The 19,366-nt window shown below is 52.7% G+C and overlaps 1 long non-coding RNA gene across 1 annotated transcript; it reads right to left on the bottom strand.

The window, feature by feature from the left end:
* Window positions 1-757: 757 nt before the first annotated feature.
* Window positions 758-12,405, bottom strand: LOC116148177 (uncharacterized). Its single transcript, XR_010377387.1, has 7 exons — window positions 12,364-12,405; window positions 11,996-12,106; window positions 6,818-6,981; window positions 6,492-6,684; window positions 5,527-5,641; window positions 1,070-1,206; window positions 758-870 (listed from the first exon to the last, which is right to left on the bottom strand). It is a non-coding gene; the product is annotated as an uncharacterized LOC116148177 (long non-coding RNA).
* Between the last annotated feature and the right edge of the window lie 6,961 nt (window positions 12,406-19,366).

Below are 19,366 nucleotides of genomic sequence, written 5' to 3'. Positions count from 1 at the left end.
TGTGTTTTGAGGGAAATCAAAAGTATGAGGTCGCAGAGCCCACTGAGGAACCCAGAACCTGTACCAGCTCTTCTGGCAGAAGCAGGCGTGCTGGTGCTCTAGGGTCCCTGATGGGCCACCTGCTCAATGTGCAGTGAGTCCTTTGTTGAGGACAGAACTGCCCCTGAAATAAAAGTCCTGGGGGGCAGGGGGCACACCTCCCTCTGCTAAATCGATGCCAAGAGTGACTGCCTCTCAGACCCTCCCTCGGTGCCCTAACTCACTCACCCCACACACCCCAGGGCACTGGAGCTCTGAGCATCACAGGAGCCCTGGGGTGGCACACCCTCTCTGTTCTCAAGTCTACAGGGTGCTGGAACCCAGGACAGCCAACTCCAGACCCCAGAGCCTCCCCCACAATTCCAGGGGGAGATTTTCAAGTCCCCTTCAGAGCTCCCAGAGCTCCTGTCAAGCACATCCCACTGGAAAGCTTTAAAGACACGCCTGGAAGCCACCACTTCCTTCCTCCTGCTGGCCCGCTGGTGAAGCTCTGCTGACAGAAGCTCAGGAGCTATGGAAGGGGGCTGTGGAAGACACGGTGGGAGTGCTTCCCAGGGTCACTGATGCCCACCTTCTCCCTACTATGTACCACACCAGCCTCTTCTGCCACTAGACGCAGCCAAGCCACCTAGCCCCGACCCTTGAGATGTAAACAGAGTCTGTTAGGACACTTTTGGGAAACCTTTTATTTTCCTGATAAAAAGGCAGAGACCCAGCTGGCGCTGTCCTGGAAGCCTTCTCCCCCTTTCCTCCCTTGAATGCAGACATGATGTCTGGAGACACAGCAGCCATCGTGAGACCGTGACAGGACAGGCCATGGAAACGTGGTAGCTGTGGGAGACAGAACGACACACTGCCCTCCCCACCCGCCAGCAAGAAACGCCCACACCCTAGTCCTAGAACCTGCCAAACGTTAGGTAGCACGGTGAAGGGAAACGTAGTTTGCAGGTCGAACTAAGGTTGCTAATCGGGTGACCCTGAAATGGGGAGAGGATGCCAGATTCCCCAGGTGGGCCCACTGCTCACTCACAGGGTCCTTGAAAGCAGGAGACGGGGGTAGAAGAGGCGATCAGAGGAAGACGAAGAAAGAGGTGGAGAGGTGCAGCACTTCCGCTGTGAAGGATGGAGGGAGGGGCCACGAGCCAAGGATGCAGGCATCTCCAGAAGCTGGAAGAGGCCAGGAAGTGAGCCCTCCCCAGAGCTCCGGAAGGAACCAGCCCTGCCCACACCTGGATTTTACCTAGTGAGACCCACGTCGGACTTTTGGCCTCCAGAACCATGAGAGGTTACATGTGTGTTGTTTTAAGCCACCAAGTTTGTGGTCATTTGTCACAGCAGCCCCAGGACACTGACACAAGCCATATGAGATGCTGGCTTGTCCCTGTCAAGCAAACGAACAGATGCCAGCAGCTGCCTTTCTCCACATGTCCCCATTGTGTGAGAAGAATGTCCTGTGCTGGTTTAAGTCACTTCAGGATGGACTCTGTGACTTGAGACTGGCATCTGTGTCAGCTGGGGAAGCTCTCATCTCAAAACTCCTTTTGTGAGAGAGAAACGGCGTCACCAGCTAAAAATGTGAATTGAACACCCAGGACAGTGGCCCAAGGTCTACGACGAGATCGGCCCCGGGACCCTTCCTGAGAAAGGAAGGAAAAGCAAGATCGGAATTCCTCCGGCAACACTCCTGAGGAAGCTTTCCCTCCCTAGAACGCCTGAGGCCCTCAAGGGGCTAAAAGGAGAAGCAGACTGTTAATTAAATGTTTACTGAACCAGAAGGTGGACCTGAGAAAACAGCCAACTGCAACAGACAGAAGAGCTGCCTGGTTGGGGCGTCGTGGCCTCTCCACGCAGGGTCCCGGGTAGCAGGTGTGCTCCGCACCGCCCAGCTGGGGGGCTGGGTGAAGCTGCTCTCCGACCGCACAGGCCCTCGGGACTGGGCTCCTTGGGCCCGACCTTCCTGGCAAGCTGTTTACCACTGACACAACCTTGCTGACAAACAGCCCCTTTTCAGAAACACGACTTTACGTGACAGAACTTCTCAGCTGTATTCCCCCAGCCTCTTTTATCACAAGTGGGTTTCCAGGAGCGGGTTGTGGGAAGACGCCTTTGCTTCCTCACAACACACAAGGAGTCCATGAACTGGGAAGGGACGTTTGTCGGGGACCCCAGACTCAGGAAGGCATCACTGGGTGCAGAGGGGGGCTGGGAAGCTGGGCAGATGTTTGAGCCTCGCTGCTCCCAGTGCGGTCGGACGCCAGCTACAGACGAAAGAGACGGTCCAGTGAACGGTCGGGCCAAGACCCGGAAGATGACTGTGCTCAGCAAACGCCACGACTGAAATGCCGTTCTCTCTGGCACTCCCAGCCGCCCAAGAGGGAAGTCGGGGGAGCGTTCCCACACTCCAGGCCAGGAACCCAAGGTTGAGCAGGGTTCTGTGACAGAAGGAGGGGGCCGATCATCCCGCCCACCAGGACCCTCCCAGGGCGCCCGCCGCCGCACCTGGAAGTCACCAGGCCCCTGCTCTTCCCAAGGCCAGCACCCTCCTCCTCCTCCTCCTCCTCCTCCTCCCTCAACAGCCTCTGCAGCCCTTGTGATGCCCACCTCGGGACAAGGGAGCCATGACCTCAGGGAGACCGAGCACCCTGCCCACCCTTATGAGACGTGTGGAGTCGGGTGTGAATGCAGACGGCCCGACAGCACACTCTGGGCTCTGATCTGTGACCCCACAGCCCCGCAGGCTGCCGCAGAGCCTTCTCTGGCCCCACAGAGCACAGCAAGGCCAGACAGAGGCTTTCACAGCAGCAGAGAGAGTCCCTCCCAGGGCCAGGCTCGGAGCTCAGAGAACAGACTTGCAGACAATCCCAGACTGACCAGGACCAAGAGAGGTGCAGGGGCCTGAGGAGGAGAAGGATGCCTCCCCAGGGCTGTGACCATGAAGGCCAGGCCAGCCTCCTCCTGGCTCCCCTGCACATCACCTGCACCCACCCTGGAGAGACTCCCTGCAGCCTCTGGCCGCAGGCTGGGATCCTGGGGCTGGGGGGAGTGTTGCAGTTTGAACCCCTCTCTGGTGCTGACACCTGTGACTCTGGGCAAACCCCCAGCCTCTCTGTACCTCAACTTCCTTCTCTGAGAAATGACAGTTGTAGAAAAACAAAAGCCTCCTGCTCTAAGGGCAGTCTTGGCCCCAAACACCAACCCCTTATTTTCCCCAACTGGTAGAAACACATTAGTTCGTTTCACTTTTAAAGAGGCCCGGAGTGAGACATTCAGAATGTGAAGAGATAAGCATCTCGCCTGGAGGATTTCTGTAAAGGAAAGTGTCTCTTTCTGCTTCGGATCCAGAGAGCGTCTCGGAATCGTCAGCTCTGACCCGTGCTGCTCGGCCCTCTGCTGGCTGCCCAGCCACATCTGTTCCCCACCCCATTCCTCCCTGTTGACAGGATTCTGGTTTTGTTTGGCTTGGCAATGGACCTGACTAAAAATATGCAGTTTCCCAGACTCCTTTGCAGTGAGAGTGGTCAGGTGACAGGGTCCCAGCCAAGGCGATGGAGGTGAGCTACCCAGAGGGGGCCCTTCCAGAGGGAAGCACAGCACAGCGTCTCCCTGGCCCTTTACCCTTCCTGCAACACACGAGCCTCGGAGGTGTGGCCTTCACCTTGGGACCTGAGACCACAGGCCCGGAGCCCAAAAGTTGGGAAGAGCCGGTGTCCCTGCCTCCCCACCTGGGACGGCCTTCTGTTATCCGCAGCTGACCCACGAGCACCTGAGTACGAGCAGCTCTCACTCCCACCCCATCTTTCAGGAGTGAACACAGGAGGGGTTAGACAGGCCATCTCCATAGAAACAACTCCCACCCAGGCCTGAGGCCCCGCCTCCCTCTTGCCGATCTGAGATGATTGACGTCAATGCCACCCAATCACAATGTTCTCTGTCTTCTGGGCACTGAAAGGCAGGTGCTTCTATTCACTAACATAAATATTTTATTTACATGATTAGGTATCTATTTATTTCCGTAGTGAAACCAGCCTCAGGTTCCCAAGGCATCACATGACACCCAGCCTGCGGCGCCCTCGGGCTGTCGCCTCCTCCCCGATGGTGACTGAGGGAGACGGCGGGTCAAGAGCGGTCTCAGTGTCTCGTCTGTGAAGTGGGGATGACCAGACCTCGGCTGCTGGGTCCCAGGGAAGTGGCACTGAGGTGAAAGCAGCTACCTGCCCTCACCTCCACCATCTGGCCTCGCCGTCCCCTCTCCCCCTTCCAGCCCACTGGGAGGTCCCCAGGCTTCCCTCGCCCAAACCGGTTCCCAGAATATCGCTGCCCCTCCCAACCCCAGGCCAAGGCCTCACATCTCCATTCAGAGGCCTGCCTAGGGCTTCCCCAAAACCCCCTCGTCTACATGCCAAGTGCCCGAAGCTCCTCAGAACCTGCAGCTGCCTGGCACATATCTGGCCTCCCCCACAGATGGTGAGCCAAGACAAAAACCACCATGCTTGTTGCTCATGGCTGTAAACCCAGAGCCACCCAGTGCCAGCCACAGAGTTGGGCTCTACAGATCCTTGCTGCCTGTGGAATGACCGGCCGGGTGACCAAGTGGTGGCACACAGGCTTTCACAGCAGGCTAGTGTGGAGGGTGGGACGTGCAGCAATCCGAGTTTTCTCTCCCACATGCCATGACCTTACGCCTCCTGCCGCTGGGGAAATGTGGAGGGCAGTGTTCTATAAAGTGGGCCCAGATGTGAGTGGACCCCTGCTCCGAGATGGGAGAGCTGGCTCGCCCCTGGTGACCCAGAGTTAAAGGACAATGGCCCCAAAAGAACAGGAGGGAGGTGTGAAATACTCGGAGAGTCCCCTCAGTTCCTCACTGCAAGTGCCTAGTTGGAGGAGAGGGAGACAGCACTTGGGCAGACAGACAGCAGGTGCAAAGGCACTAAGGCAACTGGGGAATAGTGAGATGTGGGCGTGGCCAGAACCTTGGGGTGCGTGTCAGGCAGCAGAGCGAGGAAGATCAAGGCTAGACCATGACTGCTGTTGGTTTCAATAATGTAACTTTATCACTAGCTCTGCTGGTAGTAACAGTAACGTTCATCACACACCAGTGATGTTCCAGGTACTTCACTTGTATCGTCTCCCTCCCTACAACCCCCAGGAGGTGGGCTCCATGGTCCCCGCTCTACAGAGAATAAAACTGCGGCCCAGAGGTTCAAACTGACGGTCCCAAGGTCACCCAAGGAAGGAGCAGAGATGGAAGCCTAGTCCAGGGCTTTCTGGCCCCACAAACATTGTCTTTAAGTACCATTTTACACCTGCCCCTGCCCTCGGGCACAGGAACAGGGCTACTTGTCACCAGCCTGAGGGACCAGTCAGCTCTTAGCACATCTTGCTGTGGACCAAAAGCACACACCCGTGGCACGTGAGGATAGCACTGCTGCCCTCGTCTGGGGTGGACAGCTAGGTGTCCCACTGATGGAGGCCGGGCTACTCACTCACACGTCGTAGTTCTGCGGGGATGGCTGGGGCGGCCCAGCTCGCTCTGCACATCTCCCATGCTTCCTCAGGCCAGCAGCTCGGGCACCGCTCACACAAACGGCAGGGCACAGGAGTGCTGGTGAAAACAGGCAGGTGTTTCTCTGAGCTTCTGCTTGAGTGGCGCCTGCTAACATCCCATTGGTGAGAGCGAGTCACACAGTGAAGCTCAGACTCCAGGGACGAGGAAATCTACCTGCCTCTCAGTAGGAGCTGCAAAGCCCTGGGCAAAGAGGTTGGACCCAGGGAGGGGTGAGGGCCTGAGGCTACTGACACATTCCACCTGCTGCAGGTGAGGAAGGCCCAGGTTAGGGCCAAGGAGGCACTGGGGCAGGAGAGAAGGGGGCCTCTCTGCACCCAGGTTGCCCCCTGGTCCAGGGTCCAGCACGAGGCAGTGGGAGAGCCGGATGGAACCCTTGTCCAAACCCCCCACTCTAAGACCCCTTCCCCTTGAGGCGTGAGCCTGGGTGGATCACTAGACTCAACCAAGAAAAACAGAAACTTCTCTGAGTATTTAAAACAGAGAGAATTCAATATGTTGAACTCATTGCTCTGACGATGTAAAAACAGAAGCCAACCAGCAGAGCCGAGGAGATACACATAGGTGGGAAGCTGCTGGCGCCCTGGGGCCCGAGGGACCAGAGAGGACCCCAGGGCGGCAGAGCCTGGCCCTTCCCTGCAGCAGACCCCCTGCTGAGATGTGGGCTGGGGGAGGAGAGGCATGAGGTGGAGGGGACAGGAGGGGCGGGAAGCGGAGGAGGAGGACCTGGCTTCTCCCTCCTCTAGCCCACCCTCCCTCCTTCCTTGTTCTCACCAGCCAGACCAGCCAGAAGCCAGGGGACCTAAGCCAGGGGACCCAACCCCAGGGGCCTGCGAAATGAGCCGGCCAGGGAGAAATGAGGGAGAGGGCTAAAGGCAGACGGACTCACGGAGAGGGAGCCTCCTCTGGGACAGGTGGCCTCTGTCTCCGTGTGCTCCAGGCCGGTGCACACAAAGCCCTGGTTCTGACTCAGGAGTGCTGGGCGGGGCTCGACACTCCACTTCCAACAGACTCCCACGACGGCAAGGCTGCCAGTCTGGGGGCCACACTCCCAGGGCAGCACCAGCACGGAGAGGGCACACCTGCAAGGAGATGCCCCGCGGGCATTCCTTTAGTGTCTACTACGGCCACTTGGGCTTTCCTTCCTTCTTTGAGCCTCTGAGGCAGGAACTGCACCAGAAAAGAAAACCAAGACCAGTGTTTCAAGTGACTCACCCAGGGTCACCCCACTTGCAGGGGCCCAAGATGTGATGCCAGGGGGCCCGTCAGCCCTTTTGACCCTGGGCTCCGGGAGCTGACCCACAGACGGCCATGACGGCCTCGATCTGGCACATGCTAGGGGCCTGGCCTTTTCATTCACAATCTCAAATCCTCACGACCTGAAAAAGAAAGATAAGAAAGATCACCAGCTCCATTTTATATAGGAGGAAATTGAAGCTTAGGAAATTAAAAGATTTCACCAGGGGTCACCAGTGACTGAGGGCAGAGGCCTATTTAAACCCAAATCTGCCTAAACCCTCTGCTCAGGCATCACCTCCACCTCACGATCATCCTCCGTCAACAGTGCTGAGTTCTCAGAACATGAGGAAGCCATGCTGAAGAGTGTGGGCCTGTGACCCCCGAGCCTGGACTCAAATCCCAGGGCTCCCCAGCCCCGCATAGCAGCTGTGCCCCCTGGGAACCCCACCCAGGCTCCCAGGTCATCAGGCAGGGACCAGGACATGCCCGACGCCGTCGGCCCGTTGGGAGGCACCATCTGGTTATCTATCCCACGTGACCCCTGGCACACTCAAACTCTGGGTAAACGTCAACCTTGTTGTAAGTGCACAACCATCATGACACAGATTCTGGTGGGGAGACAACTCACAAATCAAAAAACTAAGGAGTCTGTCATATGACTGAGTGTCCGAGATTAGAGTTTCGGGAAAGTGTGTGCGATGGGACAGCAGCACGGCGTTGTCTAAGCCCCTGTGAGGCCATCCGCTCTGCAGACTGGTGACAGGTCTCCCAGAAGGGAATGGTCCCATCTCCTCACCAAGCCAGCCTCCACCGCAGCCTGGGGGCAGACCTGGGTCCCCAGACCCTCTCCTGGGGGAGAGCCAGCCTGGAATGTTCGGGCCTCCCGTCGCTCCTGCCTGGAACCTCTGGTGCAGAGGCAGTGATGCAAGGCCACTGAAAGGTGGCCTCATGCCTCATTTCTCCAGACCACTCAGGAGATGCAGGGCAAGCTTGTTTCTGAGAGACAGGCAGGGATTTGAGTTTCTGGTGCTTGTTTGCACAAAGGATCTCGGCCTTCTTTCTCCTGACACACAGCTTAAACACGTTAGCTGACCCTTAAATCCAATCCCCACGATGCCCTGTCTCCCTCTGAGAGAACGTCGTGGAGGGGTGGGATGCGGGAGGAGACAAAACGCAGTGTGTCCCGAGGGCGTGAGTCCCGGCACCGCACCGTCCGTTCAGGGTGGACGACTCCTTGCTAACTCTGTCTTCTGGTTTGTTTGGGTGTCTTTTTCTCTTCTCTTTTACCTTTTAACTAAAACACACATAAAATAAGCATTTTGATTGCGTTCAGCTGTGAAGAGGGACGTAACTATTTCCCCCCTCCACAACCTTTGCCGCCAGAGATCAAACGTGACTTTCTCAAAAAACAAAAAGTGGGAAGTTTACAAATACAGGCCTTGGAACCTGCAACAGCGCGCCATCCCTCCAAGCCAGGCACATGCAGCCTGGCGTGCTTGCCGGTGACCAGGCCTCCGTACTGTTTCCATAAACCCAAATGCAGAGGTGGAGCCAGGGCCACTTTCTGCCCTTCCACCAGAAAATTAGAAAAAATACAGCCCAGAAGAGGCAAGAGCCTTTATATCAGCTTAGGTCCTATCAGCCTGTGTGGCAAATTGAAACATAATATTTTAGGCTGAAATTGGTCAAACAGGCTGGTTGAATTCATTTTCTACAAAGAAAGTCTTGCCCGGAACAAGTTCATTCATATACATGAAGCCCAAATGTGCTTTTCCTGGTTGGGTGTCTGAAACCTGAAATATTTTCAACGAAATGAGAAAATGTTCACTGTTGAATGGCCTATTAGAGCTGTCACAAATGTGATTTCTGGAAATAAACAAGATCGTAAGAAGTCTGGCTGGAGCAGCGTTAATAGGTGGTGTAATTAAATTATCCCTTAAGCCAAGGTGCCAAGTGACACAGATTTTTTTGTGTGAATTCTAATACAGTCACCTCCCGGGGCCTGCACAAATCTGAATGATCCTCTCTCTAAAATCACTAATTTTATTTTCTTCGGTTTCTGCGTATCAAATGGCTCTCTCTGCTCTGCTAGCGAACCAGAGAACTTGAGACATACAAGTCCATGTTTTCTCCGTATCATTTTACAGAGAGGCTCACTTGACACAAGCCTGGCTCCATAAACGATGTTTATTTTTTATGGGCTACTATCTTGCTCGAGAAAATTAGAACTAAGTATCAGGAAGATTTATTTTCATTGTAACTATTGTTCTCTGGTCACTGCCACTCAATACTTAAATGACTTTCTCCCCAAAGGGCTACATCTTTAAAGCGGAACAGAAGTTATTTAAACAGCTGGTTTTATGCACCATCATTTTATTAATATGTAGATTCCAGTTATGAATAGTCAAAGACTTGGCTTAGTTTGTAAATACATACAGGTATAAAGCTGGCATGTCATTCAATTAAATTCTTAAAGAGCAACACATGATTAATTACCACCAGCATGAAGTCACTGTACTCTGCCGCATGTACACATTTCTATGTCTTTAAATAGTATTTCACACTTGGAGGGAGATGAATTCCTGCCTATCCCCCACCCAGGACAAATGATACCATCATTTTTAGGAAAAGAAATAAATCTTTTTGTTGCTGTTGTTGAATTCCTGTTTGTTTAAAATAATTGTCAACATGCACCCTATTTCTTTTTAAATTAAAAAAAAAAATACGGCAAATTATTACATAAAGCAAATTAAGAAAACGTGTTGTCCCAAGAAGAATCAAAACCTTGAAATCATCCAAAAATGTTTTAAAATAATTTCAACATTAAATATATTGACAGACATGCTCATCATTATTGGGATTCTCTCTAGCAAGAGGTGGAGACAGAAAAATGTTTGTTTTTGAAATAAAGTAGAGACTTTTCCCAGTGGGAGAGGAGGGGCTTTGTTCGTGGAAGACGGAAGTTTAAAAGCTTTAAGAAGCTGGTGATACCACTTAGCAGGTGCTGATATAATGAGATACAACGTCCAGGGTGGGAGTCCCACATGCATTCATCACTTTCAAAAGGAAAATATTTTTTTGAGAAGGTGAGACTCTGGTGTCGTTATCTGCATACGCCTGGTTTTAATCGGCCATTTGTGCGCATATTAAGATCCGCGCAATCCTATAACACGGACAGTCTTCGTGATCATCACAGGAGAGTAAGGATACCTCTGGCTTGTTCAGAGATAGACAGGCAGCAGATAAATTACGGAAAGAGCTGCTAAGCTTCTTCCATTTTTATTTTGAACATTTCCAGGAAGCATGTCTTTGAACTCTAGCTGGGCACTGTCTCAGGCCATTTCAGGAAGGTGAGACACTTGGTAATTAACAGTTGCCTTAGGTGCTTTAAATACTCTTGGATGGCTTGGCTGATTTCAGGTGCGTCCCCCCAAAAGTTTCTCTTCTTACGTTTAGAGCTCACTGGATGCACTCCGGAGAGGTGAAGGGGGTCCGGACACAATTTGGGGCTAAATCTCGGTTTCCACCTTCCCCACCCCCACCCCATGGGTCACTCTAGAAGTAACACCGCCATCTACTGGGCAGCACGGGGACCTCCCCAGGAAGGGGAGACTTTCTCGGCGATCCGAATCAGAAAGCTTACAACGTATACTTAAGATGTACAAGGCCACAGCATCAGGGACAGGAGAGCAAGAACGAAATACTCTAATCAGAAGCGCAGGAAAGTGGCAACATCCTTTTTGCATAGACTGGTCTGTAGGAATTTTTTTCATTGGCATGTCTGCCCCATCACACTATTCCCCTGCAACAACCCCCAAAGAGGAGGTGAAAAAGGTAAAAAAAAAAAAAAAAAAAAAAAAAAGCTGTTTTTAATTTCTAAGAGTTTTATACTAGTTATGAATTTCTGGAGTGAAAGCTTTTGTCACCAGTCAGCTCCCACCGTTTTCTGCCCACACTTCCTCGGGGCTGGGGCACAGGGGAGGCACACTCGTGCACACACACCCCCACTCCTCTGGAGTTCTTTAACCTAACAAGGCTTCGAGAACACAAGAGCACAAAACTGGGATAACCCAAATATTATTCTAAACTCTTTTTTCAGGCACTTAAGCAAAACAACTACCATTTTTGAAGTTTACATAACTTTTCCTTATAAATACAATCACATTCCAATTATACATCTGCATGATGTCGATTTCTGGATTTTCTTATGCAAATGTGACCGTCTTGCTTTCCCCCTTCCTCCTGCTCCTCACTGATCACTGGATTGGCCCTGAAATTTGAGCATTAATTGCTTTCTCTTGGTAATTAAAGCCCGGGTATTCTTTTCATGAGAGAACTACATTGTTTTACAATTTCCCATACTCGCTGGAATAGTTTCGTGGAAAGAAAGGAAAGAAGTCAATTGTGGCCTAGAATATTAACGTGTGTTTTCTTTACAATCCTCCCACTACTTGACAAGATGTTCAGAAAAAAAATTTTTAAACAGATAACTTACGTTAAATGAAAATTACAATTAAATTTAAGTATCGCAATTCACTCATTTTAAAAGAGAAATATTTTTACTGACTCTTATTTTTCCTCATTACACGTCATAAAAAATTTTTAAGTGTCCTAGGAGCCTTAAAGTTAGGCTTGCTATTGTATTACAGTCACAAATTACTTCATTTCATATATATATATGCATTTCATATATGTATATATATACACCAAAGTATTTACATTTTGTAACTTAATTTCTCACTCAATAGAGTTTGAAAGATCTGGACATTATAAAGGCAAAGTCATTTTCTGGTGGAATGAAATGAGAAAATGAAAATTTTTAAAATTCATTTTATTAGGTGAATTCAGCAGGGACTCGCTGTTAGCCCCTGAAATAAACCAGCCTGCTTCTGTTTACTTTCTCCATCCTTCGGAGCCTTGAAATGAAAACTGGAATCACCGCAATTGGTAAGCACACCCCGTCCCCTTCCCAATCCGATGTTTGTGTAGAAATTGTAGTCTCTTTCCTAGAAGTTGAGAATGGAGCCGAGGGCTGACAGCGAGCTGAGGCGAGGAGCCCCGCAGAAAGCTAGCGGGCAGAGGAAGAAAGGGGAGGCAGGACGGGACCGGACCAGCGGGGTCAGGGCCACAGGAGAGAGACTGTGCAGTACTCACAGTTTCCAGGGTCGGCTGCTGTGTCTGTGTCCTGGTCCCGATTCCAGAAGGAAATGTGGCTCTTTTGTGCAGAACCAGAATGAATATCCAGGAAGTTGGCAAAATCACTAGCTAAACAATCAATAGAGGAAACACAACAAATTAAAGTGCCAAATTTGGTTTTTTCCCCAATAAAGGAAAAGAAAGTGAGCAGAGGGGAGGAGGGAGGGGGAGGCAGGACATATTTTAATTTTTTCCTGTGACCTGAGCTGGGCCCTGGGTTAATCTCAGTTCAAATTTGGATATCTGCTCCTCTACACCCGCATAATATAAAGGATCATTCGACTGCTTGCAACGGACGCAGGCTAATCGCAAACCCCGAAATTCACCGTGTGAACTGGTCCAAGTTCCTGCCGCAGATCTGAAATGAGTTTTCCTATGAAAATACACTTTAAAACTCAGCGACCCCCACCCCTAACGAATGCCTTCAGTGACAGGAAATGTTAACCATTTTAAGCACTTTTTATTTGCATTTGCTCCGAAGCTGAGGGAGTGAGGGGAGAAATGTGCTTTTAATGACTGGTCGTGAAAATCAGATCGCGGCAGTGAGCGTGGACGTGCGAGTTTCTGAGCACGGGCTTGGGGGAGCATCCTCGTCCTGAATTCGCCCAGACAAGAGGGACTTTGCCCTGAACGCTCACAAAAGCAAGAAAGGGTTTGTTCCTAGCAGCTGAGCTGTTTTTCAAACTCTCTTGCACTGCTGATAAATTAAAGGCAGTCGGCTTCCACTTCTCGGCTGGGGATTCTGCAGGGAAGCGCCCAGTGTTTGTGCTGCTGGGATGTGTTTGTGCGAGTGTTTTCTCCCTGGGACCAAAAGGGAACAAAAACTTTCTCCCCCAATCAACTCAACGCTGAAACTCAGAAACACACGGAATGTGTATAACATTGTCCTTCAGAAATCCATCTTGGATCTTTTTTTTTTAAAAAAGCCCTCTCTTTGATCAAAAGCCGACAGAGAATTACATTTTTCTCCATTCTGTTGCATTTAACATGGACTAACACAGGGTGAATTTAAACAAACAGATGGCCTGGGCATGAATGCTTCTTTCAGTGTGAGGGGCTGGAGGTGGGCTGGATCCGTGGGGGTGGGGGTGGGCCGCAGTGGGGAGGATTAGTTAGGGAGAGGGAGGAAAGCTGCAACGTTTACGGGGGAAGCTAAGACAAGAATAAACCCGTGATTTAAAAAAATTTTTAATACCTCTTTGCTTTTTGAGCCTGCAATCTTCCAGCAAGTGTGCAGTGTAGCTGTTGAAATTCTTCCGCCTAAAAGATAAATGGCCTACTTGATTCAAGAGTGTCAAGTAGGAAAAACAAAACAAAACAAAAGCCCTTCAAAGTATATTTTCAGAAGATAATCTGCCGCACAATGAGTGCCCATAAGAGGGGCAGGCAGGGGGAGGGCCAGCGCCTCGGGTGGAGCAGGGGCCAGCTGACAAAGGCAGTCCTGGGTTGAGGGTCTTCCCAGGTCGTGAGCCACATCCACTCCCTCCAAGTCCCAATCAGAGTGGCTGCTCGTGGCCTTCCGTGGGGGGAACTCCAAGCCACTGACCCACATGCCGTGAAATCCTTCGGTCCAACGGGAACATATAGGAGTGTGCGAGCCTGGGACGAAAATTCTGGGGCATGTGGACCCTCTGAGGTCACTGCTGAGAGCCATGCAATCTGCACTGCGTCTTCCCCACATGGAAAGAGGGAGGTGATGGGCAGTGCCAGTCTCCCTGTGAGTGAACCGGCCATGGACGCCCTCCTTGGCCTCAGGGACCTTCCAGAGCCCTCCTCCTCCACAGTGCAAGGAGACTGTGGAAGAGAGACAGCCATCCTCGTCTCTGCCCCACAGCCTGGGAGATGTGTCACCTCTCCACGTCCCAAGTGTTAAAAGAAGTCCCCACATTCCAGCCAACTGTTTGAATGGGGCCTGCACCCTGGCTTCGGGGCTGGGTGGGCTTAAAATGCAGAGGGCATCGCGGGGAACCCTCTGAGACAGCTTGCCGTCTGCCTTTCACTGCCTGCAGAGCACACATGACCTCCCCTCGGTGCTCCTTCCCTCCCGTGCTCACAGCGGACCCTGGACGGAAGGGGAGAGAAAATCACAGGTCATGTGGAGTCACTTATTAGAGGAGCACAGGCCCCGCCGGCGTGCTTCATTAAAGCCTGGGCGATTTCTGGAGGTTCACACCAGAGAGGAGGTACCCTGACATGGCTGGGCTACTGTGCAGAAATTTGGGAGGCCTTTGGCCTGGGGACCCACAACCCAGCCACGGCCCCACCCTGGCAAACTTCCCCAGTCTCTCGGGCTCCCGGCCCCGAGCTAATGTATGGGCCTCAAGCTCTGGGCACTCAGAGTCTAGTTTCCCATCCACATTGGGGCAGACGCAGCCCCAGCCTGGAGCTGACAGGGTCCTGACAACTTGGCGAAGGCAAGAGAGCCTGCAGGGGGAGGAGAAGGAGGGATGTTCTAGAAGGAGACAGAGCCCAGACCCTGGGCTTGGAAGGCAAGTGACGTCCACTTCTCGCCCTCACCGCTCTTTCTCTGAAAACACCAGAAGTGAACCAGGGCGGCACACGTGTGCGTGGAGAAAGGGCTTGGAGGCTGCACGCACACACGCACACACAGGCGCACACGCACATTTTATTTTTAATTCATTTATTTTAAATACCAGACTATTTCTTCTCCCTGGAGGCCTTTCCTCACACTGGTTTATTCCCGCTTTCACAGAGCTTCCCTCCTTCGTGTAGACGAAGGCGGTTCCCGCAGCCCTTTGGCTGGAACGGTCCGAAGTGCTAGCGTCGGCACATTTTATTTCATTTTATTGCAGAGACGTTGTTTTACAGCACTGAGTGTGTGGTGTGTGTGAGGAACGGGCGGAGGACGGGCTCTGCCGTGGAGGGAAGCTGCCCCCTGGAGCCGTCGACTTCATATAAATCCTGAAAAGTGACAGTTGAGCTGGCAGGAGAATTTGGGAAACCAACAGACAAAATACACAGTGCAGCCCATAGGCCTCACCTTTACGAGGCAGAGAGAGCTTCTGGAATGGATGGGCCGGGCCCTCCGAGGCCACTCATTAGGCACTTGATGAATTGGACGCGGGGCCCACTGCCCTCCTGGGGCAGCGAAACGCTCGAAAACCAAGTTTTATTAACCTAATAAAATGAAAAGGGGGAAAAAAGAAACTATCAGCTGGAAGAATAAGTGCAGGGCGCACAGCAAGTCAGCCCCCTTCTCATGTATTCAGGGCCTTTTCGGCAGCGAAGGGCAGTTCCCAAAAAGACCCCACGTTCCTAACATCAGATTTCAGCCGACTGGCTCTCAACCAGCAGCCGCCACCTGGCAGGGAGGAGTTCCGATAACGAAGCTCACACAGACCTGAAGGGTCTGTTTTATCCACAAACACCTCCAGGGACCCTCAGCTTGGGTGCTGGTGCTGCGGGGGTCCCTTCTCAGACAGAGGCCAGCACAAGCCGAGGGGGCCATCTCGGCAGGCCTGAGAGCCTGCTTTGTCCAGGCGCCTGGCCAGGCCACCGCTCACCCCCAGGAAGCAGGGAGCTGTATTATCTTTGGGTCCCAGAGGCAAAGGCTGCCGGCCAGCCCATATTCACGTAGTGCCCCTGCACAGGGAGGACACCCTTCAGCCGCGGACGCTTCAGCAGGACGGTGCAGAGGAGGGAAAGCCACCTCCAGCCTGGCTCCCCAGTAGGTCCGTGGGCTCAGAGCCGGCCTCGCAGCACCGTCACCCACGGGCGGTGCAACGGCAGCAAACCCTCCATCAGCCAGATTCAGCCAGTCCCCCATCGCAAACCCCACCCAAGTCCTGCTCAGCCGGCCAGCCCACACCTCCCATTCCTTTTGTTCTAATAATGCACGTACACACACTACCGTCATTCCACGTGTGCGCCACTGTCCTCCACTCCTGCAGAGCCCAGCCCCAGCCCCCAGCGTGCCCCACACGTCCACACCCGGCCTGCCTGTGTGCGGATAACAGGACCTCATCTGCACGTTCTCATGCTATTCAACTCCTGCGGTGTTTATGCAGCTCTGAAAGTGGGGACAGCTCCATTTTTTTTAAGTTGCTTTAAAATTTCATTGTTAATGAAAAAGAATATGAAAACAAATATACGTATATGTATGCATGACTGAAACATTGTGCTGTGCAACAGAAATAATTGACACAACAATGTAAACCGACTATACTTCAATTTTAAAAAATGATCTACATTTTGCTAACAAGAAATACTTCAAAACCAGAAACAGACAGGTTGTAAGTTAAGGAGAGAAATACATACATTCCCTGAAAACATAGAGCATAAGAAAGCTACATGACTGTGTTAATATCAGATAAGAGTCAAATAATAAAGATTCTGTATTAGTCTTAAAAGTGTTTGAACCTAACCAGAATAATTCACTGCTACAGGAGGTTTTTAGGGCAGTGAAACTCTCCTGAACAGTGCTGTAACTGTGGATACATGTCATCACGCGTTTATCAAAACCCACAGAGTGCACAGCACTGAGAGTGAATCCTCACGTGAATTATGGACTTGACTTAATAATGGCGCGTCGATACTGCCCCATCCATCGTACCAAACGCACGGCACCCATGCGACACGTTAGCAGTGGGGGAACCTGAGGTGGCGGGCTGGGGGGGGCGGGGGGAACTCTGTCTTTCCTCTCAGTTTTTCTGTAAACCTAAAACTACTCTAAAATGTGAAGTCCACTGGTAAAAGAAACCTCATTGCTAAAGTGATAGAAGGAATTTTCCTCCACTGCTCTCTTCTCCGCTTGGTATTTCCTGGGAAAGGATGTTCAGAAAGTAGAAAAGTTCAAAACAGAACAAAAATCCCAGCAACGCACAGCGACTTCGCCCGCCCCATGGAGGCCGTCCTGTGCTGGGTCCCGTCTTGGAGGATGTTTTTTGCGACTGGTTTCCACAGACAGAGGTGGCTTGATGCTTCTGGGGCAGCAACAGCGATAAAAAGCCAGGTTACTTCAACAGTATTCTCATTTATTTTTTATTTTTACACGAAGGTCCCATGGTGCTGAGTGCAGTGACAGGGTCACTGTAAATAAACCAAAATCCTACTTTCACTTCGCAGTTGGTTCCATCCAATTTACAGTCGAATGTCAGCCCATCAACCAGGATTACCAGGATCATTCTGCCCCTGCCCTGGAGGCCAAAGAAAAGGGGTCTGAGCCCACCTGTGAATCCACAACCTGGCACAGGGTCACCAGGGAAGCCGCCGTGGGGCACAGCTCCGAGGTGCGGCTGACCTGAGGGGCCTCTTGCCCCAGTGGACCCTCACTGCCAGCCCCTCCAGAAAGATGAGCCCTGTCCCTATGAGAGAGGCAGAGAGAGGGAGAGAGATGCGGGGGCGGGAGCAGACAGACAGACATGGACAGAGGGAAACAGAGACAGAGACAGGGAAGTGGGTGCCTGTAAACACCCTCGTCCTTGCTGGGAGCTGACATCCGCGGAACTCGGGGCAGGCGCCGCGTTGCACCATGTCCCCCACACCCCACACCGCTGTCAGCCCAGACCCTCAGGCCTAGGTGTGGAGGTGGCTCCGGCCTGCAGCCACAGTGGCGCCACCAGGTGGCGACGGCACAAATGTGGGTTCCCACGCTCCAGCTCCGCGGCCAGAGCTCTCTATGGGGATGGTCCTGGATCTCAAACACTGCGCACAAAGGGAGCCGCCCAGAAAACCCATACTGCCCCTGGCTGCACTCTGCCTGGGGCTGACTGCGCAGTGTGACCCCACTGTGCCACCTGAAACCCAGCCGGCTGAAGCGCGGGGAGCAAACCCAAAGGAAGGGGTAACGAGGAGCCTGAGCACTGGGTTTGGGGGTGTCAGCCCCAGCAATGTGATTGCAGCCTCCCTCCTGCCCTCTGCTAGCTCACAGCCAGGTTTCAAACCTCTAAACCTGGCCCCAGCCCCTCACCCTTAAAATTATACCTGCCTCGTGGGGTTGGGAGGGTAGAGAGAATAGAGGGAATGCACGCCCCAAAAAAGAGGAGCCTCCTTAATGCTCAGTGAGGCAGTGGGCCACGGAGCGGGGTGCCAGGACAGGGAGGGCGAGGCACACCTGGTCCCCCGTCACCACCCTTCCTCAGAGCTGCTTTCGAGACCAAGCCACAGATGTTTGCACGGCACTGGTGGTTGGCACTGAAAATAAACCTCAGCCAGCACCACCCACAAACTAGCAGCCATCGCCAGGGCTGACGTTTACGGGTTGACTCCGGCAGGCTGCGCTCGGAGCCCTACAGTTCACACAGTCAGTCCCCCACACTCCACCAGGCCTTCTGAGGCTGGGGCCATTTCAGCCCATTCTGCAGGTCAGAAAGCAGAGTCCCAGCAGTGGTGTCACCAGTAAGTGGCAGGACTAGATCCAGAGCCCCCAGCCAGGCCGTCTCTACCTGCCTGTGTCAGCCAGCACGTAAGGGGCTGCCTCTCACGAAGCCATCACACCTGGTTCATGGGTCCTCGTGTGACAGGTGTAATCCAGCATCAGGTGGGGAGGGGCGGCCAGCGAGGCCAGGTCACCGGGCTCTGGGGTCCCCTCACTGGCCTTAGCAGTGAGCACAGCTCCCACCCTGAGGTTTCGGCAACACCTCCCCTCCACATGGTCCTACTGACCCCCCCAGCTCTTATCCTGACTGCCCAGCCGTCTTCAATGGGGAAACTCATGTAAGAAAATGCTGACTATATAAAATGTGAGCAAAATTTTGTAAAACATCCAAATGCTTAGACAAAGGCTAATCCATCAAAACGTCAAGCTGCTTAGGTGATGACGTTCAGGTGGTAGGACTACTGGTAGCCCTTCTTCAATCCATAGCATTTACTGCTTTAGCTACCGGGATAATAAATGAAGGACGTTTGGAAAGGACAAAGAAATACAGCTTAGAGGAAGACAGACGTCTTTTCTCCTGAGCGGCACCCGTTTCCACATGGTGGTGACTGTCAAGGACCCACAACCCTGTGCCGAGCTCAGGCCTCTCGGGGGCCAGAGTCCAGCCCTCAGGAAGGACCCCACTCCTGCCCCACCGCCCTTCCTTGGTGGCACCCAGGCAGGGGTTCTGGTTAGGCTGGGGAACGTTCCCGCCCTCACCCTGGTGGTCCTTCACGCTTCAGGCTGGTGGTCCGTCCACCCTGACCAGGACCCACTCCGCCCTTCCCTTGCCGTGGAACATTCACACACCCTGACCCGGCTTTTCCCTCTCCCTTTTTTGCAATTATAGACAGCGATGCAGTTGGTATATTTGTGCACAAAGTAGCCTGGCTTTTCAGATGAGCGCACGGGGGGATCATATCCTAGCTGCACGCCGCTACCCGACGTGTGAG

This window comes from Camelus dromedarius, chromosome 23 (genome assembly GCF_036321535.1).
Source record: "Camelus dromedarius isolate mCamDro1 chromosome 23, mCamDro1.pat, whole genome shotgun sequence".
In the NCBI taxonomy this organism is placed as follows: domain Eukaryota; kingdom Metazoa; phylum Chordata; class Mammalia; order Artiodactyla; family Camelidae; genus Camelus; species Camelus dromedarius.
Note: the sequence above shows the minus strand (reverse complement) of the source record. Positions and strands in the feature narration are given on the sequence as shown.